This window comes from Quercus robur, chromosome 3 (genome assembly GCF_932294415.1).
Source record: "Quercus robur chromosome 3, dhQueRobu3.1, whole genome shotgun sequence".
Classification (NCBI taxonomy): Eukaryota; Viridiplantae; Streptophyta; class Magnoliopsida; order Fagales; family Fagaceae; genus Quercus; species Quercus robur.
This window is the reverse complement of record NC_065536.1, coordinates 61,772,222-61,791,725: the sequence shown is the minus strand read 5'-3', so window position 1 is coordinate 61,791,725 and position 19,504 is coordinate 61,772,222. Positions and strand designations below refer to the sequence as shown.

The 19,504-nt window shown below is 31.8% G+C and overlaps 2 long non-coding RNA genes and 1 other non-coding gene across 4 annotated transcripts in view; 2 read left to right on the top strand and 1 right to left on the bottom strand.

Moving 5' to 3' along the window:
* LOC126718745 (uncharacterized) overlaps positions 1-19,504 on the bottom strand; it is a 35,087-nt gene that overhangs the window by 10,900 nt on the left and 4,683 nt on the right. The window lies entirely within an intron of this gene.
* Positions 14,071-19,504, top strand: part of LOC126718744 (uncharacterized) — a 34,023-nt gene continuing 28,589 nt past the window's right edge. For both annotated transcript variants that reach the window (XR_007653040.1, XR_007653041.1), the window contains exon 1: positions 14,071-14,388. This is a non-coding gene — a long non-coding RNA (uncharacterized LOC126718744). The remainder of the gene's footprint in view (positions 14,389-19,504) is intronic.
* Positions 14,245-14,347, top strand: LOC126720153 (U6 spliceosomal RNA). The gene has a single exon (XR_007653307.1). It is a non-coding gene; the product is annotated as a U6 spliceosomal RNA (small nuclear RNA).

Here is a 19,504-nt window from a genome sequence, read left to right as displayed (position 1 = left end):
GGGGGAAAAAACCAACAACTGCTAGAACATGTTAATGGAGAAGAGGATAATGAATCAAAATTATTGTTGCCTAATATTCTTTTTACTATATTCATTGCTACAATAAATCCAATGAAACACACCTAAGGAATTTTTCATAGCATTGAAAACCCATTTATGAATGAAGTTTACTAACATAATAGTATTCTTCAACATTGGTTCTTCTAGATGGCCTTTTTTTTTTTTTTTTCTTTTTTTTTTCTTTTTTTTTTAAAATCCTTTTTATAGTCATTTTATCAAACACGTGGAAACATAGAATTGCAAATCTTGGGATTACATTTAGCATTGAAATAGGGAGCAAACCATTTTGCTTGACAACAAATCATAGTAAAAGAGACATAAAAAAAAAAAAAAAATAACAACACATAATACTCTAATATATAAATCAGACTTGACATACCATATGATTTTAAAGAACAAAGCGATATACCCACTCAAGAATATAGGATTATTGCTTTGAAATGAGCTCTTTTTTCGCAGGAGCTAAATTTAAAACCATTCATCTTCTAGTTAAGAGAGATAGAGGGCGTCTAACGGTTTATATATCATCTTTTTGATTTTATAGGGATGGTGGTGGCAACTGAATAGGTATGAACTGGTTAGATTCAATGAGGAGATGAAGAGCCAAGATAAGAGGAGAGGGAGAGTCTAAGACATTAAGGAGCTTACATGGGAAGTTGAAAGGAATGGAGAGTGGGGGAGTTAGGGGTGATATGGAAGCTAAAGTGAAAACTGTGGAATCATTAAAAGACTAATAGAAAAAGAATGGAAATAAAATAATTTAGCATATTACTAAAAGAAAATAATGACATGACTGCTGATGTGGCTCAACGTGAGCGTAGCAACAATAAATGTTACGCTTCAGCTTTTAGTATTATATATATATACATATATATATATATATATATATATATATATTTTATGAGTTGTAAAGAGATCTTTGATTTCATGAAATAGTTCATACTCTCTCCTTCTTTGATTTGATTTACTCACTATCTTTGGCACTTGCCATCAGCAGTTATTCATGCTACTCTTATGTACCAAATCAACTCATTCTCCAGCCACCATCATTGAAAAATGAAAAATCACAATCAGGAAAAACCAAAGCTTATTAACCACTATTGTTTTTTTCCCCCCTTTTTTCAACACATGAAATTAAAATTATACACATGTAACAATAAAATGTATAAAATATTCTTCTTTTTGACAGGATAGACAACATTCTCCTGATTTCTAGCTTTTGATATTTCTTTTTTTGACACAGGTTTATTTATTTATTTATTTATGTTTTTATATATTAGTTTGGGTACTGATAGGAAGTGTTTTTGCTTTTATATCACATCACTACTTTAGCAGTTACAATTACATTAACTTCAATTATTTACATGTATAATGTTTTATCCTCTTCCTTAACTTTTCATCATTATTTTAGCGCACACACATTTTTCTATTAATCTCTAACCTTATTCTATGATTTACTTTAATACTTCTGTTTTATAGGTTGCTTTTTGTATATGAAATTCAAGATTGAACTATATGTGAAGCGAAAGATTGATTTAAATTTAAATATTTTTATTAATTAAAAATTGTTATTATTTTGATGTTAATGCGAATATTTTTCTTTTAGTGTTTTGATTATTGGGTTTTTTTTTTTTGTTTTTTTTTTTTTGTTTGTTTGTTTAGAGATTCAATTCGTGTGTGATATTTAGCTTTGTTATTTCATATAATTTTTTTTCCAATTGTGATCCAAATGATTATTCGTATTTGCATAATTGTCGAATTCATTGTGTATATAATATTTTCTAATAGTTTTATCAATATATATTTTTATTTAGGGCAAATTACAACTTACCCACATGTGGTTAGGTCGAATTTTTTTTTTTTTGAAAATACTAAGTATTTTTTTTTTTACACACACACACACAGGGAGAGAGGATTTGACACTTTACCTACTTGTGATTTGACCAAAATTTAAGTTTCCTACCTGTGATTTGAAATTTGACACTTTCCCCACCTAAGATTTGACCGAAATTTAAGTTACCTACTGTACGTGCAAGTTAGATTTGAGCTTATATAGAAGAATAAAATAAGTTATCTAATAATACATCTACATGAAAAAGCTTCTAAGGGACAAGGATACGAACTTTGACATGACAAAAGCTAAAGAAGATTAAAGTGATAGCAAGAATGTAAAAAGACAAGATGTACGTGGAAAACCCTAGAAAAAGGATGAAAAACCACAATTTGAGCAAGAATGGAATGCTCTTGCTCTGCTCAACTTTGTATTATGTGGGGAAAAGAGGTAACTCTTGTACAATAAGGGTGTTCTTCTTTAAAGAGAGACCTTGTTCTCTACTTTCCTATCTTATCAACTTTCTACTCTCTTCTCTAAAGATCTACTTGGATTCTTACCCTAAAAATACAACTGCATGTTCCTCTTATAATCTGAGGAATATGGCTAAGTATAAAGACAGGTGTCAATTCATTATTTCCTTATTTTGAACTTTTTCACAGTTGTGATATTATCTGGTGACTGGAGGAGAGAGAATGCACCAACGTGGCACTGTGGCCTGTGGGTAGGTGACTTTGCCACTGCTTGGGAAACAGGCTCTGGACAATGAGAGGGACATTAGGAGTACTGTGAATGATACACGTGTCTCTAAAGTGGCCCAACATGCATTCAACCAATAAGGGGTGTCCTCATAGTTGCTGACCTTAGAAAGTCACTATCTCCCTTTTTATGAGTGCTTGAGTACCATGTTAGGTGCATATCCTACTTCCTTCCCAAGGCGGTTATGCCTTTGGCACGGACCAAGAATAGGATCTTTTAGCCAACGCTTCCTCTTCCTTTGCTCACAGCTACTCCACGTGTAAGGTCCAAATCCAACCACATATGCATCCTCCCATGCTTTAGTGGTGTAATGTACACCTACCTATATATGATTTGAAATCCCATAATGCAAGTATTCTGTTGGATTATTATTATTATTTTTTTATCTTATTTGATATTGTGTTTTTATGTTTTTTGTGTTTTTGGAGGAGAGAGATATGAAAGTGGAGTAAAATTACATGTTTAGCCTTGTTTTTAATAGAGTTAGGTTACGAAACTCAAACTGATATAATCTTAAATGAGTAAAGTGTCAAATTTTAAACCATAAGTAGGGAACTTAAATTTCGGCCAAACCACATGTGAATAAGTTGTAATTTCCCCTTTTATCTAATATTTGGGTAGAATTTTTTATGTTCATCCTTTAATTATACAATCCTTTCCTTTCATTTTTTGAATATTTTTTTTTTCATTTTATGCAAGTACAACCTTCTAAAAAATTATTATTTATCATTATATATATTCTTATTGAAACTCACTACTAATATACATGATAAAAATTAACACTCTACATTTAGAGGAAAAAATATATTTTTTAGATATTTCATTTTCACCATAATTTGTATCTCATTATCAAATAAATTTACTATCATGTCTTTTTCTTTCCTTCACATTAAGAATATTTCTGAAAAAAAACAAATGATATATGTGGGAGCATTTTTGGATTGACAAGCCAATAGCTTGCTTGTAACTATTTTCTCCTCACTGTCCCACATCGAAAGAAACTCCCCCCACCAACTGATGGTACACTACTCCCTTACTTCACAACTTATAAGACAGAAAGTGGGGGGAGTTTCTTTCGATGTGGGACGCTAAGGAGAAAATGGTTACAAGCAAGCTATTGGCTTGTCAATCCAAAAATGCTCCCACAATAAAAGCAAGCACTCCCCCCACTTTCTGCCTTATAAGCTGTGAAGCAAGGGAGTAGTGTACCATCAGTTGTTAACTCCCTTACTTCATAGCTTATAAGGCAGAAAGTGGGGGGAGTTTCTTTCGATGTGGGACTTGAGGAGAAAATGGTTACAAGCAAGCTATTGGCCTGTCAATCCAAAAATGCTCCCACAATATATATATATATATATATATATATATATATATTTAGTCTCAAATTTTATATAATAATCTTTTGTGGACCTTTTATGTAATATTGCTCACTCAAATAATAGAAATACAATTTTATTCATTATTTCATTGATAATCCTATTGATTAGCAATGATTGGAAGCAAAAATAACAAATGTTTTCCATGATTATGATAATGTTGTTGTTAAATTGTTACTTTTACCTAATATTTTAAATAACAATACTTATGAGTGTCAATGCATTACAACAATAATATAAAAATTTACAATTTTTTTTAAAAAAGCATGCAACGCATGGGCCCAACTCATGATAGAGAAGTTTCAAATTTCCTTATTGGTTTTGAAATTCCACATCAGCTAGAAAAATTGTGAGGTGCACTAATTGCATTAAAAGTGGTTGAAAAGAAAATAAGTAAGGAGGTGCGCCATAAGGAGTGGTGGTGTAGCCTAGTCATGTGTGAGAGAGGTAGTAGCAAAGTTTTGTTCTGTAAGAGAGGTAAAGACTAGTTTTTCCTAGTGAGATAGTGTGAGGGAACCTTTGGGTGTATTGGGGTTTTGGATTAGATTATGTTTTTTTTCCCTCAAAGTTTATGTGTGGTTGCAATTCCTATTATTAATAATAAATTTTGGTTGGCATAGGCTTAGATTTAGCTAAACCATGTTATTATTATTATTATTATTTTTTTTATGGTGTTTGCTATTTCATTCTTTTGTGTGTAGTTCACAATATAATTATAAATATTATTCATAAAGAATATGGTAATATAATTGTAGGGGTGGTAGGCCCAGTAATGCGTATCTATGTATATGTTGGGTTAGGGGTCCAATTCGAGGACATTAGGTGGTCCGAGGATGGGGACACACTATTAAAGGAGTTCGCGTCAGTGAATGAAGAGGTGAGGTATGGTCATGAGAGTCCAGGAAAGTGATTCGAGGAGGGATGCCACCTTGACTGGTCAAAGCCGAAGTCCGAAGCTGTGGTCCGCCATCCAAGGCGACATTCTAGGAAATTCTACTGGTAAGGATACACATCCAGAAGGTATGGGACTAAGAAATATCTAAGAGAAAGCTGCTACCATCGCATTGAATGTTCTGTAACTAACTCTTTGGCCGCATTAATGAGGAAGTGATACATGAACAGTAATTTTTAGTCTTACAGCTACTACCAGAGACTTCAAGAAAGTGCTGATGGGACAAGGATCAACACCAGCAATCTACTCTACACGTGAAGGGTAGAGATGAAAGGAGGAAGATGATATAAAATAGAGAGAAGACCCTAAAGATGGGGGATCAAAGAATTAACAGAGAAACACTGTAGTAATAAGAACTATACTTGTAATCAACTCCAAGAATTATATACAAGAACTGATCTCCTCAGACTGTGTCGAAGACGATTTTCATTAGATACAACTAGTCCACTTTTACTTTATTATCATTTGAACCCACTATAATCGTTACCTAACTTATTAGAGCCTAGTTTTTCAACCCACTCTCTACAAATTCATTGTATTGGACTCTTTGGACCTAGATTCTTTTAATTTTTGGGCTTAAGACTCAAATCGTGTCCCTTCAATAATTATGTTTTTGATATTCTAAATATAGCAAGTTTGAATGTTATTATAGACTAATTGTAATGTAAATAAGTTAACATATGAAACGTACAACATTAACAATATTTTAGGAACAAAAGGGGTAAAAGTTATACCTAATGTAACAACATCGTCATTTTTGTTATTAAGTGGTGTAATTCTCCTCAACTCATAAATTTTATGTAGAAATTTAGATAAATTTAGGTTTACTTGATTTTTATGTGAACAAAATTAATTAAACTTTTACATGTAACACTAAACTATAAAACTATATTAATAAAAAACTATAAATATATCAACTTGTAATTAATTATTTACAAATTTTCATTGAATTTGTAGAAGGTGTGTTATTTCAAGTAAAGAGTATCTAAAATCATAGCCCTTATGTTGTAACTTGTAAGGGGAGAATCTTAAATAAATGTACCGTTAGAGCGACGTACCCTTAACATATATTTTCTTAAACCTAAACCTAAACATGTTGTTAAACATAAACTTTAAGAAAATAATTTTTACATTCATTCAATGTAAAAGTTCTTAGAAAACAAAAAAAAAAAAAAAAAAAAAAAAAACAAAAAACAAAAAACAAAAAACAAAAAACAAAAACAAAAGAGGATAGGAGGATACATATTTTTAATGATTTCAACATTAAAGTAAAAATAAATAATTAGAAAAATCAAAGCAGCATGATTATGATGTTAGTATTTCAAAATTCATACTTTATTTGCGCAAATACCAATTGGTTTATGTGCAATTAAGTGTTTAAATAAATATTCATATTTTTTTGGGTTTAAATGGAATAATTACCATGTTTATTACAAGTTTACAACTCATATCTTAGGTATTATCTACCGCCTGAACTTCTTGTAGGATCTTTTTTGACAACTTTCTTTGAAGCATGTTATCATCCAAATAAAACATAATATGAATGATAGAATGGATAAAATAAAATAAAAACAGTATTAAAACATTTTTTCCAAGGTAGTTTGACTCGGAATTCAATTGTTGGTTGATAAAAATAATTCCATTAAGTAACATCTATTTTTCATAAATATATGATATGATATATATTTTTGAAATATACATGTTATAATTGGGATTACTGTTTTTATAATAGAAAATAAAATAATAGATAGTTAATTAAATCTATCCTTTAAACCATGGAGGTCAATTGTTGTTGGACTCCGTGTTAACATGGTAGAATATATTATTGTATTATTCGCAACAGAAATGTACAAGGGGAAAGAATCACTAGTGAAGCTATAGAAAAAATAGAATCGTAAAATGTATAAGATAGTGCGGGTATCCAATTTGAAAACCTAATATGACAGTGTTCTGTTCAAAGATGTAAATAGAAGCTTTTATCAAATTTACTATCATGAAAATGATCATTTGGATAATTAAGGGTTGTTTGAATTTTTTTGAACAAAATTAATTAAATTTTTACAAGTAACATGAAACTATAAAATTAGATTGTGAGTACACAACTCGTACCAATCGGTTTTTGTCCGCTTTAGGGAGCCAGTCCCTCACGGTTTTGTCCTCGGCCCCGAGTGTGGTCTTTTGGGATTTTCACCTTCTTTGAGGTTTGACACCCTTAGTCCCACATCGGTTGGAGAACCCTCCCACTCATGGTTTATAAGCTTCTGGAGCAACCATGAGTGTACCACTACTACTCGGGGCCGAGGACAAAACCGTGAGGGACTGGCTCTCCAAAGCGGACAAAAACCGATTGGTGCGAGTTGTGTACTCACATAGATTATTCAAAAACTTTAAAAAAAAATTAGTTTACAATTATTTATTAGAAAAACTTTAATGAATTTGTGCATGGCATTTATTTTCATCAATTGAATAGTATCTAGAGGCATAACACCTATTTTATCAGTTGAGTAGTTGGGGAGAACCTAAATTGAGTGTATCTTTAGAGCAACTTATCCTCTATAAACATTTTCTTATACCTAAACATAAACATGTTGTTAAACATACCTTTATTTGATAAATTAAATAATTTTTGTCGGTCATTTTATGTGTGCATATTTTTTTTCATAAAACAAAAAATATTGAGATTTTTATAGCCATAGCCAAAAATTGAGAAACAAAATATTTTTTGAAATCTAGTGTGTAAATAAAAAACTACTAAGAAACCAGAAAAACAAAATAAAATGGGATAAGAGTGTACATATTTTTCTAGATTCCAACGTGTAAGAAAAAAAAATTTTAATAAAAAATCAAAGAATTAGGATTATGATGTTAGTGTTTCAAAATTTATACTTTATTTATGCCAATGAAATACAAATTGGTGTATGTGCAATTAAGGTTGCATTTTGGATTTGAGAAAAAGTCAGCTTATTTTACTTTGTAACTTATTTTTGCTCCTATAGTGGGTCTCATTGCTCCAGAAGTCAGCTTTTTGCTCCTTTTTTTGTTTTTTTTTTCAACAAAATTTTTTTAGTTTCAGCAAAATAAGCGATTTCCAAACGGACCCTAAGTGTCACGATTTTTTCTTTGAAAGCTTAATATGTGTTTTTCATTATATTATATATAAAATATATAATTATAATTGTATTTTAATGTAAATAATTTTTAGTTGGTTCAATTATCTTTTCTAGTGTTTATGTGTATTTTGACCAAAATATTGAGTTGGTAACTCAAAGAAAATGGGTGAAGAACACTATTGCGATAACCATAAATGTGGCAGCCATTTATGGTGCTATCCTTAGCATCGGTCTTATTAATAAATTTTGTAGAATAAAACTAATTATTTTAAGATCTCATTTTTTAATTATATATATCCAATGCTCTACGCATGCATTATAACACTTAGGGCACATTTGGTAGACTGTAATAAACACTGTAATGTAATAGATATTCCTATGGCATAACTATTCGGTTGTTTGGTTATATTTTTATTACAATGAATAGTTATTCCTTATGTTTAGCTATTCTTCAAAATGAGGAATAACTATTCCTTATCAAAAGTACTGAATATCTATTCTTTCACCTTATGTAATAACTATTTCCTAAAAAGCCATTAGTTGTCATATCTTCAAAAGGAAAGAAAATAAATTTTCCTTGTTGTTAATTATTAGCTCTATTTTGAACACCCTAAAATAAGTGTATTTTAGGAAATTTGACTTAAAAATAATTTAATTACACATTCTTTTTATACTCTACTAAATTGTGGATGCATATTGAGGTTTCTATTCCTAAATGGTCACCAAACTAATGAATAGTAATACTTATTACATTCCAACTTAATGTATTCCTTGTAATACTTCTTCCTATTCCTACGTAATAATCATTATAGTGTACCAAACGTGCCCTTAATCCCTAATAATTACTAAATCAATTAATTTATTCGAAAAATAAATGGGAAAATTTCACTTTAAACCTATAGCTTAGTGGTAGTCCAAATTAAACCCTATGGTTTCAAAAGTAACAAATTTAACACTAGAATTTTGAAAAATAAAAAATTCAACCCTAAAATAAAAATTACTTAATACCATTACTTTACAAGCTAGGAATGACACAAAGGCACATCACAACTCCACTCAAAAGCCACAGTAACTTTTAAGAAAGGGTGGGGCAAGTTATACTACACACAACACACTCTCTTAAGTAATGTGGGACAATTACCCATTCTTTTTTTTTGAGAAACAAACACACACACACACACACACACACACACACACACAAGGGAGAGGGAAAGGGGTGTGTTTGTTTCTTAAAAAAAAAAAAGGGTAATTGTCCCACATTACTTAAGAGAGTGTGTTGTGTGTAGTATAACTTGCTCCACAATCCCTTAAAAGTTACCATGGCTTTTGAGTGGAGTTGTAGTGTGTCTTGTGTTAGAACCCCTTTCCTTGTCCCTTGTATGTGTGTGTGTGTTTGTTTCTCCAAAAAAAAAAAAAAAAAAAAAAAAAACCACCTTTAAAATTGACTCAATATTTATGACATTAAAATTATTATCAATATTTTATCTTAACTAAAAAAAATTTTAAATTTTAAAATTAAATTTTATTGAGGGAATTATGACTTGCAACTGAATGAAGATAACTCATTTTGTTTAAAATAAAGGCTTACATATACATTGAAAATGTTTTCTCCTTTTTGCCACCAACATGTTAATTGAATACTACTCTTAGCAATTAAAATCAAGTTTAGGAATGACATTGGACCATGTAGTAGTTTATCAAATAAAATTACATGAATACCTAAATTAACTCTATTGCGATGACGATACTATAGGGGAGGTTCTGTGGATAAATAGATCAATGCCATGATTATAAAATATCTAAAAGCTAAAGCATAATATTTATTGTTGCTATACTCCTTTTGAGCCACATCAGAATAGTATTTTAATCCATTTTAGTCCAATTCGGTTTACTTCTGTCAATTTGGTTCACTTTGGCCCATTCGGTCCACTTTGGTCTACTTCAATTCATTCAAACCATTTTGGACTAATTGGGTTTTAAATTAATTCTTTTTGTATGTTGCCTTTTTAGTTTTGGGCTCAAAATTCCCCCATCCCCTTATTTTTTGGGTTGAAAAGTATAAAATTATGTTCCATTTGGGTTAAACTCTTTAGTTTTGGGTGAAAAATATAAACAAAAAGGCATTTAAAATTAGAGATATGGACTAAAAAAGCAATAAAAACGATCAATAAATTCAAAAGGTTACCTTAAAATTCAGGTTTCAATAATATAGGCATTATACTTATATTTACAAAGAAAAAAAAAAACGAAAAAGAAAAAAAAGTGAAAGTTCAAAAACGTGTACAAAACACCTTTGAACGTTTAGACCCCCAAATTACAACTTAACCAATACAAGCAATATGTCAAACAACTAGTGTGCGGAAACTTAACACATGCTATAATACGAAATTGGTTAAAGACTATCTAAGCCATAACAAAATAAAACCACAGCAGATAATAAAAAGGCAAAGATAGAGAGGAAGGAAGATGCAAACACAAAGACAACACGCGATGTGTTATCGAAGAGGAAACCAAAGTTCTCGGCGAAAAACCTCTCCGCCACCCTCCAAGCGGTAAACAATCCACTAGAAAATACAGTTGGGATACAATGACAGTAATAGACCCTCCAAGCCTAATCTACCTAGTGCACCTAAGCCCTCCAAGCTTCTTACTCCAACGAGGTTGCGCCGAACCTTTTTCTTTTCTAGCTTCCCGGATTTCGCTACTAGACCGTAGCATCAACCAATGAAGATTGGTTCCTTCCTAACTGCTTCCCAGAAATCCAAAAAACTGTCTCACAGTGATGATGATGGTGAGAACCAGGTTTGGTATAATGCCTCTCAAGGATTTGACAATGGAGAGGAAGAGAGTAGAGGAATTTGAAGAGACTCTAAGGTATAGATTGTGGGTGAAACAATCTTGTTTTTCTTTAGGGTTTATCTCTCAAAATTCTCTCTGGAAGCCCCCTTTCAATCGTGGGTAAAATGGGTATTTATATTGGAGTGGGAGAGGAATGTGAAACGTCAGGTTTTACAAAACAGGGGTGGCTCGCGGCTTGACCTCGCGGCTTGACTAAGTCGCGAGATCCAGTCGCGAGTTAACCGTATGGCCAGTTGTCCTGTTTTGTCCTGTAGTGCTCCAGCTAGCATGACTGTTCATCTTCCAGCATGCTTGGCACGTGTGCTGCTTCTGGCGGCTTGCAGCCGCGAGTCACCCGCGAGTCCCAGCCGCGAGTCTCTGTTTTCTTGCACACTCTTGAGCAATCTTCACTCTATCTCACTCACTACCCTTACAACAAACCCACCTAAATACAGGGTTACTAAATGTTGAATTACAAACAAATTTGGCACGGAATAAAGCCAATTAGATGGTTGAATAAATTCAACCTTACAAAAAGCTAGAATTCTAAACTTATATAAGAATTTTAAACTTAATGTAACATGTTACATGTATTCCATGGAATGAAATTGTACATTTAAAAAAAAAAAAAAATCTTGGATATGTTCAAATTAGTCATTTGATTATGGTATATATAAATAAAAAAGTCATTAAATAAAATTTTTTCCATTTATATAAAAAAATATTATGATTATGTAATTTATATATTTTTATTAAATTACGTTTTTCATATATGTGTGTGTGTGTGCGTGCGTGTGTGTGCATGCGTGCGCGTATGTATGTATTGTTGTTGAATGCAAAATACATTATACGTTCCATTAAATGAAATTTATAAAAATAGAAAATATTTCTAAATAACACATGCACTATTTAACCTACAAATTTTACATTACATTCTTATAAAATGATTATATTACATTTTCTCTCGCATGGCATAAGTTTGCGAATAATTACCATAACAATCATGAATGAGATAATCTCAAGAGCCACAGTCAATATTAACCTTTAACATATGCTAGTAAAGAGCAACCCAAGAAATGTGAGTCATAGTGGGTGAAAAGGAAAGACCAAGAGACCCCATGTTGGGTAAAAAAATCTAGAATATGATGAAAGTCATGATTGATGAGCTGTTAAGAGGAAGAAGGGATCTATTGTGACATATGCAACATGTCTTTCACAATATATGGATTTCATACAATTGTGAATTTACGAGCCCACATAATGGAGACATATTGTTTATATAGTCTGTATGAGATCATTATTAGTTAAGAGGGAGCATCTCCAATAGATGAGCTAAAACCAAAATCTTTTCTATTCTATAGGGTAAAACCTAAAAACACAGTCCCAACCATCTCTCCAAAGCTCAAAAAGTGTTTTACTAATGAAAAGTCATTCTCTTGGTCTAGAGTGTTATTGTTTATTAGCAAAATAATTTAATGGAATACAAAAACCAACCCCATAATACTTCTCTCTCTCTCTCTCTCGGTAAAAAGTTAAAACTAATACATAAAAAATGAATGAAATTGATGATTTTAAATGAGATAGAAAAATGGTAGAGAGTTTGTAGGAAAATGTATTTGAAAAAAGCAAGTAAAAGGTAAAAGTTACTATTTACTCTCCAAACAATACAAAAATATAGAGAGTTTATTAGAGATGCTCAACACTAAGTTTTCAAACTACTACACATGCAACCCCTATGTCAATAACTTTAAGTTAACACATGGTGCAACTACTTGACCCATAAAAGTTAAAACTAACCTATCCAGTAAAGCATATAAACACATAAAATTCACCCAATTCTCATGTAATTATCTTTTCATTTGCAACAATATTATGAAAACACTTAATTTCACATCCAATTTTACAATTTCACAAGTCATAGACTCATGTGACGCATGAAGAAATTTGATGATCTATTTTTGTTATGTGAAAAATGAAAATAGTAGATGAAACTTATAAGTGTTAGTCTCAAACCCTTCTTAAAATGAATTGATTATTTTCTAACAAAGTATAGTTGATACAATATATTAGATTTTCTAAATTAAGCTATCAATATTTGTTATTTGAAAGTGTTTTAAATTTTGTAATTTTTTTTACAAGGAAATATAATGTATTTTACATTCAATTATTATATAAGGTGAGATATTTTGTAAATAATGTAATGTGTGATTAGATTTTTTTTCTAATACTCCTTACAAACGATTCATTCTCTATACATCTTGAATGGCTTAAAGAGAACAAATATAAGTAAATTCATCACTTATATTAAAAAATAATTACAAGGCTTTAATAATATAAGAAAAATGTAATTTTATCAAGAATTTACTAAAATTACAATTAGAGTGTGACATAAATTTCAATGAAACAACTCCTCTTTCCACACAAATCTCTATCCCAAAGCATCACCGAATGGACTGAAGTGGACCAAATGGACTGAAATGGACCAAAATGGACCGAAATAGATTGAAATGGACCAAAGTGGACCGAAGTAGATCGAAATGCTATGCTGATGTGACTCAATAAGACCGTAGCAATAATAAATGCTATATTTCAGTTTTTAGATATTATATAAATGTTAATGTTGATATAGTGGATTAGAAGTGATCTACAAAAAGTGATAGGTCCATATAAATAGAAGTAGGCAGAAAGTGTCTACAACTCACAATCAACCACTTTAATATATGAAATTGAGCGTGCCCCTATAGTTATTGTTTCATTTGTGTAGTGACGGATTAAAATGAGGTGAATACACGAAAGAGAGCTTAAAGGAAAAAGTTTAGCTCTAAATTGGTTTGAAGAATGAAGATACCAACCTACTATGTGATGATTAAAGTTACCATCAATATGCGGTTTTAGAAAAATAATTTTTTTAATGAGTTATGTAACTTATTTAAATAAAATTCATAAATAGACACATAAATAGTCACATAATGAGTTAGAGGAAATAACTCTAAAATGAAGCTCGCTTCTGGAGACTTAAACCTTGATCTTTATCCCTTACACCTCAAAAATACTTATACTTTAGAGTAACTATCACATCAAAGACGTGCGGTGATTCAAGATTTTCAAAATAGATGAAAATAAAATTATCCTAATAGAAGTACAGAACATCCGTGAGAAGGATAAAAGAGCGAAATAGTTACGACACTGACGCGTGGAAGGCCAAAGCCCAAAAGCTAACTAAAATAGAGCCTTTCTAGTTGAGAACCAACGAATCCCACATCGTCTAGTTACACAAACCTTTAAGTCTTTATTAGAAGGAAGGAGGCAGGTAAGCTTGTCCCTTCGGGGACATCCGATAAAATTGGAACGATACAGAGAAGATTAGCATGGCCCCTGCGCAAGGATGACACGCATAAATCGAGAAATGGTCCAAATTTTTTTTATTCTTTCAAACCCAATCGCCCCTCTCTTGCTCCACAGGTTAGAATTACTTAAACCCTCTTGAAATTTGATTGAATCTTTTACATTATGAAACTGGGTTCACCTTCTTATTTCGTTAAAGATGATATCTTTGTTAACATTTCGTATAATTTTTAATTTTAATTTTTTTTCCCTTGTAATCTGCAAATTGTATTGTTCTTTTGTTTTACTTTGAAACTAAAGCTTGATTTTTTTTTTCTTTTCCTTAAAATACTGTTGAGCTTAGGAGGCATTCCCACATTTAGTTTTTGAATTGGCTTTGGGTATTAGTACAATATTAAAGTACACTAGGAGTAGGGCCTCCATCATGTGGAACCTGTGAATTGCTCTTAGACTGAAATACAGAACTTCCTCAGTTAAAATGCATTTAACTTTGAAAAGTTTAAGAGCAAAACCCCAATTTGCAGTTTGGCCTCGGTCCAGAAATAAGAGCAAATGATGGCAATATCGATTGCCGGTGTATAGAACACATGATCACTTCTTTGGCTCTCATTGAAGCTGATAAAACTGATTTGAGTTACACTTGAGTCCACCATGAAGGTCATAGAGTGATTATGGGCTAAGCCATTTTCCTATTGAAAATTCTGAATTGTCCTTGCTTGAGTCCACACAGTCATAGATAGAAACCCTTTTGGAGGTCGCAGTGATTAGGATTCTGGAGAGGGTACCTTCAGAAATTGAGTAGTGTTTGGAATTGATGTATTTTATGACAGACAATTGCTAGAGTTGAGGTTGAGTTTGATTTGGCTCTTCATTGAGATGCACTCACCTGAGATTTTGAGAAATTCCAGTCCTGCCTCACATCCAGTGTTCACTGGCAAGTTTCCTGCAATTGAAATGGCGAAATTTAGTATTAAGTGGCAGTTAAGGGATCAAATAACATTTTCTGTTTTCTAAAAGTCTGTTTTGGGAAGTTCTAGTTTGGTGTTTTCATGCTTCAGATAGTCAATTTAAGCTCCAGACAAGTCTTGGTGACGCTAGTAGTACACAAAGTTTTCATGTGTGATCTCCATTTGGGCTAAGATTTGAGGATTAAATCAATTCCTATTAAGTTTCTTAGGTATGATCTGAATGCTAGTTCCGATTATCATGCTTTAAGAAGTTACTTTAGTTTATTGGTTTTGTAGCTGGGTTTTCCATCCTGCAGATTAGTGATTTATATTTGTCTTGTTTTTTTGATAAGTAAATTATCTGTCTTATTATTCTTTTAGTATTGATTATTAGCTAATTGTGTTTTTCTTCTATATTTTTTGTTCTTCTGTTGCAATTTTACTTTTGCATAAACAGTCAAACTGCTCTATGTTATCAATAACCATGGTTGCCCACATCAAACTCTTTTTTAAATTTCATATCAAGTTCCCACATCAAACCCTACGGAGTGAAATATCATATCAACTTGAGAGTGCTTTCTACTGGGATGGTATTGGATTTGTTCTAGAGGAACAATTGATTGGTGATGTTTGCATAAAAGCTAAAAAGCTGTACATAAAAGCTAAAAGTTGAGCTTATAAGCTCAAAACAAACACACACTAAGTGACAGTTAAGCGATTAAGTAACCTTTTTCTGTTTTCTAAACATCTGGTTGGGAAGTTCTAGTTTAGTGTTATCGTGCTTTAGATAGGCAATCTAGGCTCTAGAAATAACTTGGTGACTCTGGTGGTACAAAAATCTTTAGTGTGTGAGGCTGAGAGTTCCATTTGGGCAAAGATTTGAGGTTTAAATCAACTCTTTATTAGGCTAGCAGTTTCCTAGGTATGAATGCTAGTTCTGACTATCATGCTTTAAGCATTTCCTTTGGTCAGTTGGTTTTGTAGCTGGGGTGGTGCAAACATTTTAAGAAGCTTCTGAAGAGTAATATTGACAAAGTTGAGGAGATCGATTAAGTAAAATGTGTGTGTGTGTATATATATATATTTTTAAGTAACAAGTAAATAGATAAATAAAACAAAAAATTTAGCTATACAGTACTCTGTGTTTAGTTTGGTTAACTTGGAGGTAGATTTGCTTGTCAAAGTTTGTGATGTCTGTCGACCATGCTAATGAAGGTGTGATGTGCCTAATTTTCTCAGAGCACTTGATATTTTGATTTTCATTTTAAAGAGGAAGAAAAAATTATGATAGTTTCCCCCATATAGGAAGGCAGAAAGATGACAGGAGATTCCTTGGTTTTCCATCCTGCAGATTAGTGATTAATCTGTCTTATTATTATTATTACAGTATTGATTGCTGGCTCATTGTGTTATTCTTTTGTAATTCTTACCCTTGTTTTGTTGCCATTTTTCTTTTGCATAAACAGTTGGAAACCTCTTTGTAATCAACAACTGTTGCAGCCCACATCAAACTGTACAGAGTCATTGGCCAACTTTTCTGGCAATGAATGTATCCAACATAGGTGCACACATGATAGTGGAATTAGCCTCTCTCACTATGAGGTGTTGGGACCCGAAGCTATGTCCACTAAATGACCAACCAGGAATGGTATTGGATTTGTTGTTGAGCTAGAATGGACCGGTGATGTTTGTGGATATAATCGTCGGGGGAAGGGGAGGGGGGGTGGGGGGGTGAAGAATTACTGGTCGGAGGAGATTCAAAGAATCAAAGTCTGGATTCTCGAGTTGATGTGTGGAGGAAAATTTGTTCATAGCAGTTATCTTTTCTTAAATCCAGATGGAATTTACTTGTGAATTTGGAGAAATGCGGAATTTAAAGTGCTTACCTACAGATATTGATATGAACTTGAATGGCGGGAGAAGCACTGCAAGAGCCAATATAAAGAGATAGTGGTCTGTCTGACATTGGATTGCATTGTTTGTTGCTTTGCACAAGGTTTTGAAGATATAAACATTGCTCCAAGTGGTACCTCCCCATGAGTAGTAATTTTGAACCATTATAAAAATAATAACAATAATTAAAAAGATAAACACTTCTTTTTGAGAAACTCCAAAGTTCGTGATTAAGCTTTTTTTTTTTTGGGGGGGGGGGGGGGGGGGGGTGTATCTATGTTTTCTCTAGTCATTTGAAATTAGAAATTGCTTATGCAGCTTATTCATCAGAAAAGAAATGGCTTGTTTGGGAGGGGAGAAAAGAAATGGAAATGAAGAATGAGATTTTTAAAGAATATTCTATTCAATTTCCTATTTGAGAATTTAGTGAGTAATAGAATGATTAAGAGGAGATATCCATTATTTTATCTTAAACATTCCTCTTAAGAGTGGAAAGAGCGCACATTCCTTTATTTTTGTGAAATGACAATGGAGTGTTAATTTTATCCTTATCTAGGAAACAACAAAAAAACAGTGAATGATATAATGATAAAATTTTATATTTATTTAATTTACTTACTCATTTTGTAAACTCTCAAAAAAAAACAAAAAACCCATAGCTTAATTCATTTTATTCCATTCAATTCTTCTATAAACTTAGAAACATAACATGAAACAAATTTTGAGATGCTTCCATATCCGCCCAACAACAATGATGACTAATAGCCACACTTACAAAAATATTTTTCCAGACTAAACAGTCTTTAAAAGGGACATAGCTTGCTCTTTTGTGAAGTTTGGTAACAACAGTCGGGTACAAAGGATTTAGGATTCAATTGGAGGGTTATAAGTTTTAACCATGAAAAACGTATATGTATATGATAATGTCAAATGGGGTTTAATTTGCTTTTTTTTTTTTTTTTTTTTTTTTTTTTTTTTTTTTTTGTAATGAAGAATGTAATTTTGGGTTTATTTTTTTTTTTTTTTTTTTTTTTTTTTTTTTTTTTTTTTTTTTTTTGTAATGAAGAATCTATTTTAGTTTTTCCTCTATGTTATTTTTTTTTATTTACAATTAAAATTAATCATTAATTCTATAAATTAATGATAATTAAGATGAAGATTCTGGCCACTTGGGGTGGTAGTCCAACGGTCATTGGACTTACTCCCAAGTAGTTTGAAGGGTAGATATCCCAAGTCCGAATCCGGCAATGGGAAGCATTTAGGAAACCCCCTTATCCCCTCCCCTCCCCCCCTTCTTTCTCTCTCCCCTAATCGGCCCAGCTCAATGCCCACTAGTGCCTTCATGAGGCAAACTGGCTAAGAGCACACACTTAGACTTAATGAGTAAGATGCTACTATAATAACATCATGTATTTATAGTCACATAATCTATTTTTATACAACTTGTTTTACTCTTATAATCAAAAAGTGCCGGTATGTAAAATATTCTTTGTAGCTTAGTTCAAAACTACTGCCAGGAAAGTATACATACTAAAAAAGTTAAAATAAACCTTTTTGTAATATTGTTAGGCATTTGTAAATGGTAAATATGGTAGATACCCATTTTGTAATATAGGACACGCCGCTAGTCCTTTTAGTTTCTAGGAGATTTTATTCTTTTGTATTCATGCATCTTTGTTTTCTATTTGAAGAGAAGCATACCATTTGTATATCTCAACGAATAAACATGATAGTTTTATAAGATGTCACAAAATGGATCGGAAGAGATTCTCCAAATTTCTTTTAAAGAAAAAACTTCTCTTTTGCTAACTCTCATTTGGTTTTTTGTTATTCCACTATTCACTAAAGCATATGGAACATTTATACTAAGCATAGGATAGAACGGCATGAGAACTATTTAAAATAGGGGATCAAAGTAGACCGAATGGACCTAAATGAACTGAAGTGGATCAAAGTAGACCGAATTGGACCGAAGTAAACTGAAATAGATTGAACTGGAACAAATAGATGAAGTGGACCGAAATGGACTGAATGTTGATTTGTAAGCATAACTAAGATTGTGTTATGATATAAACTCAAATTCTTACTTCCAAAATAATTAAGTATTAACTCAAACAAAAATCAAGCCGAAACTATAAGAGAGAGAGAGATATTACTTGTAATAGGGAACTAAAAAATACAACTCCAAAGTGTATAAACTCAAAATATAGTTTTAAAAATCACAATGATTCATCAATATAAAGTAGTGTTGCAAGAAAGAATAAGAAAAATCAAGAGAGATAATTTTGCATTTGCTTCGATTTCATCGCATCCGATGTCTTTCTCTAGGAAGGGTCCACTGAGTTGGATAGGACCAATATTAAAGTATATATGGTTTGCATACGTAGGATTCA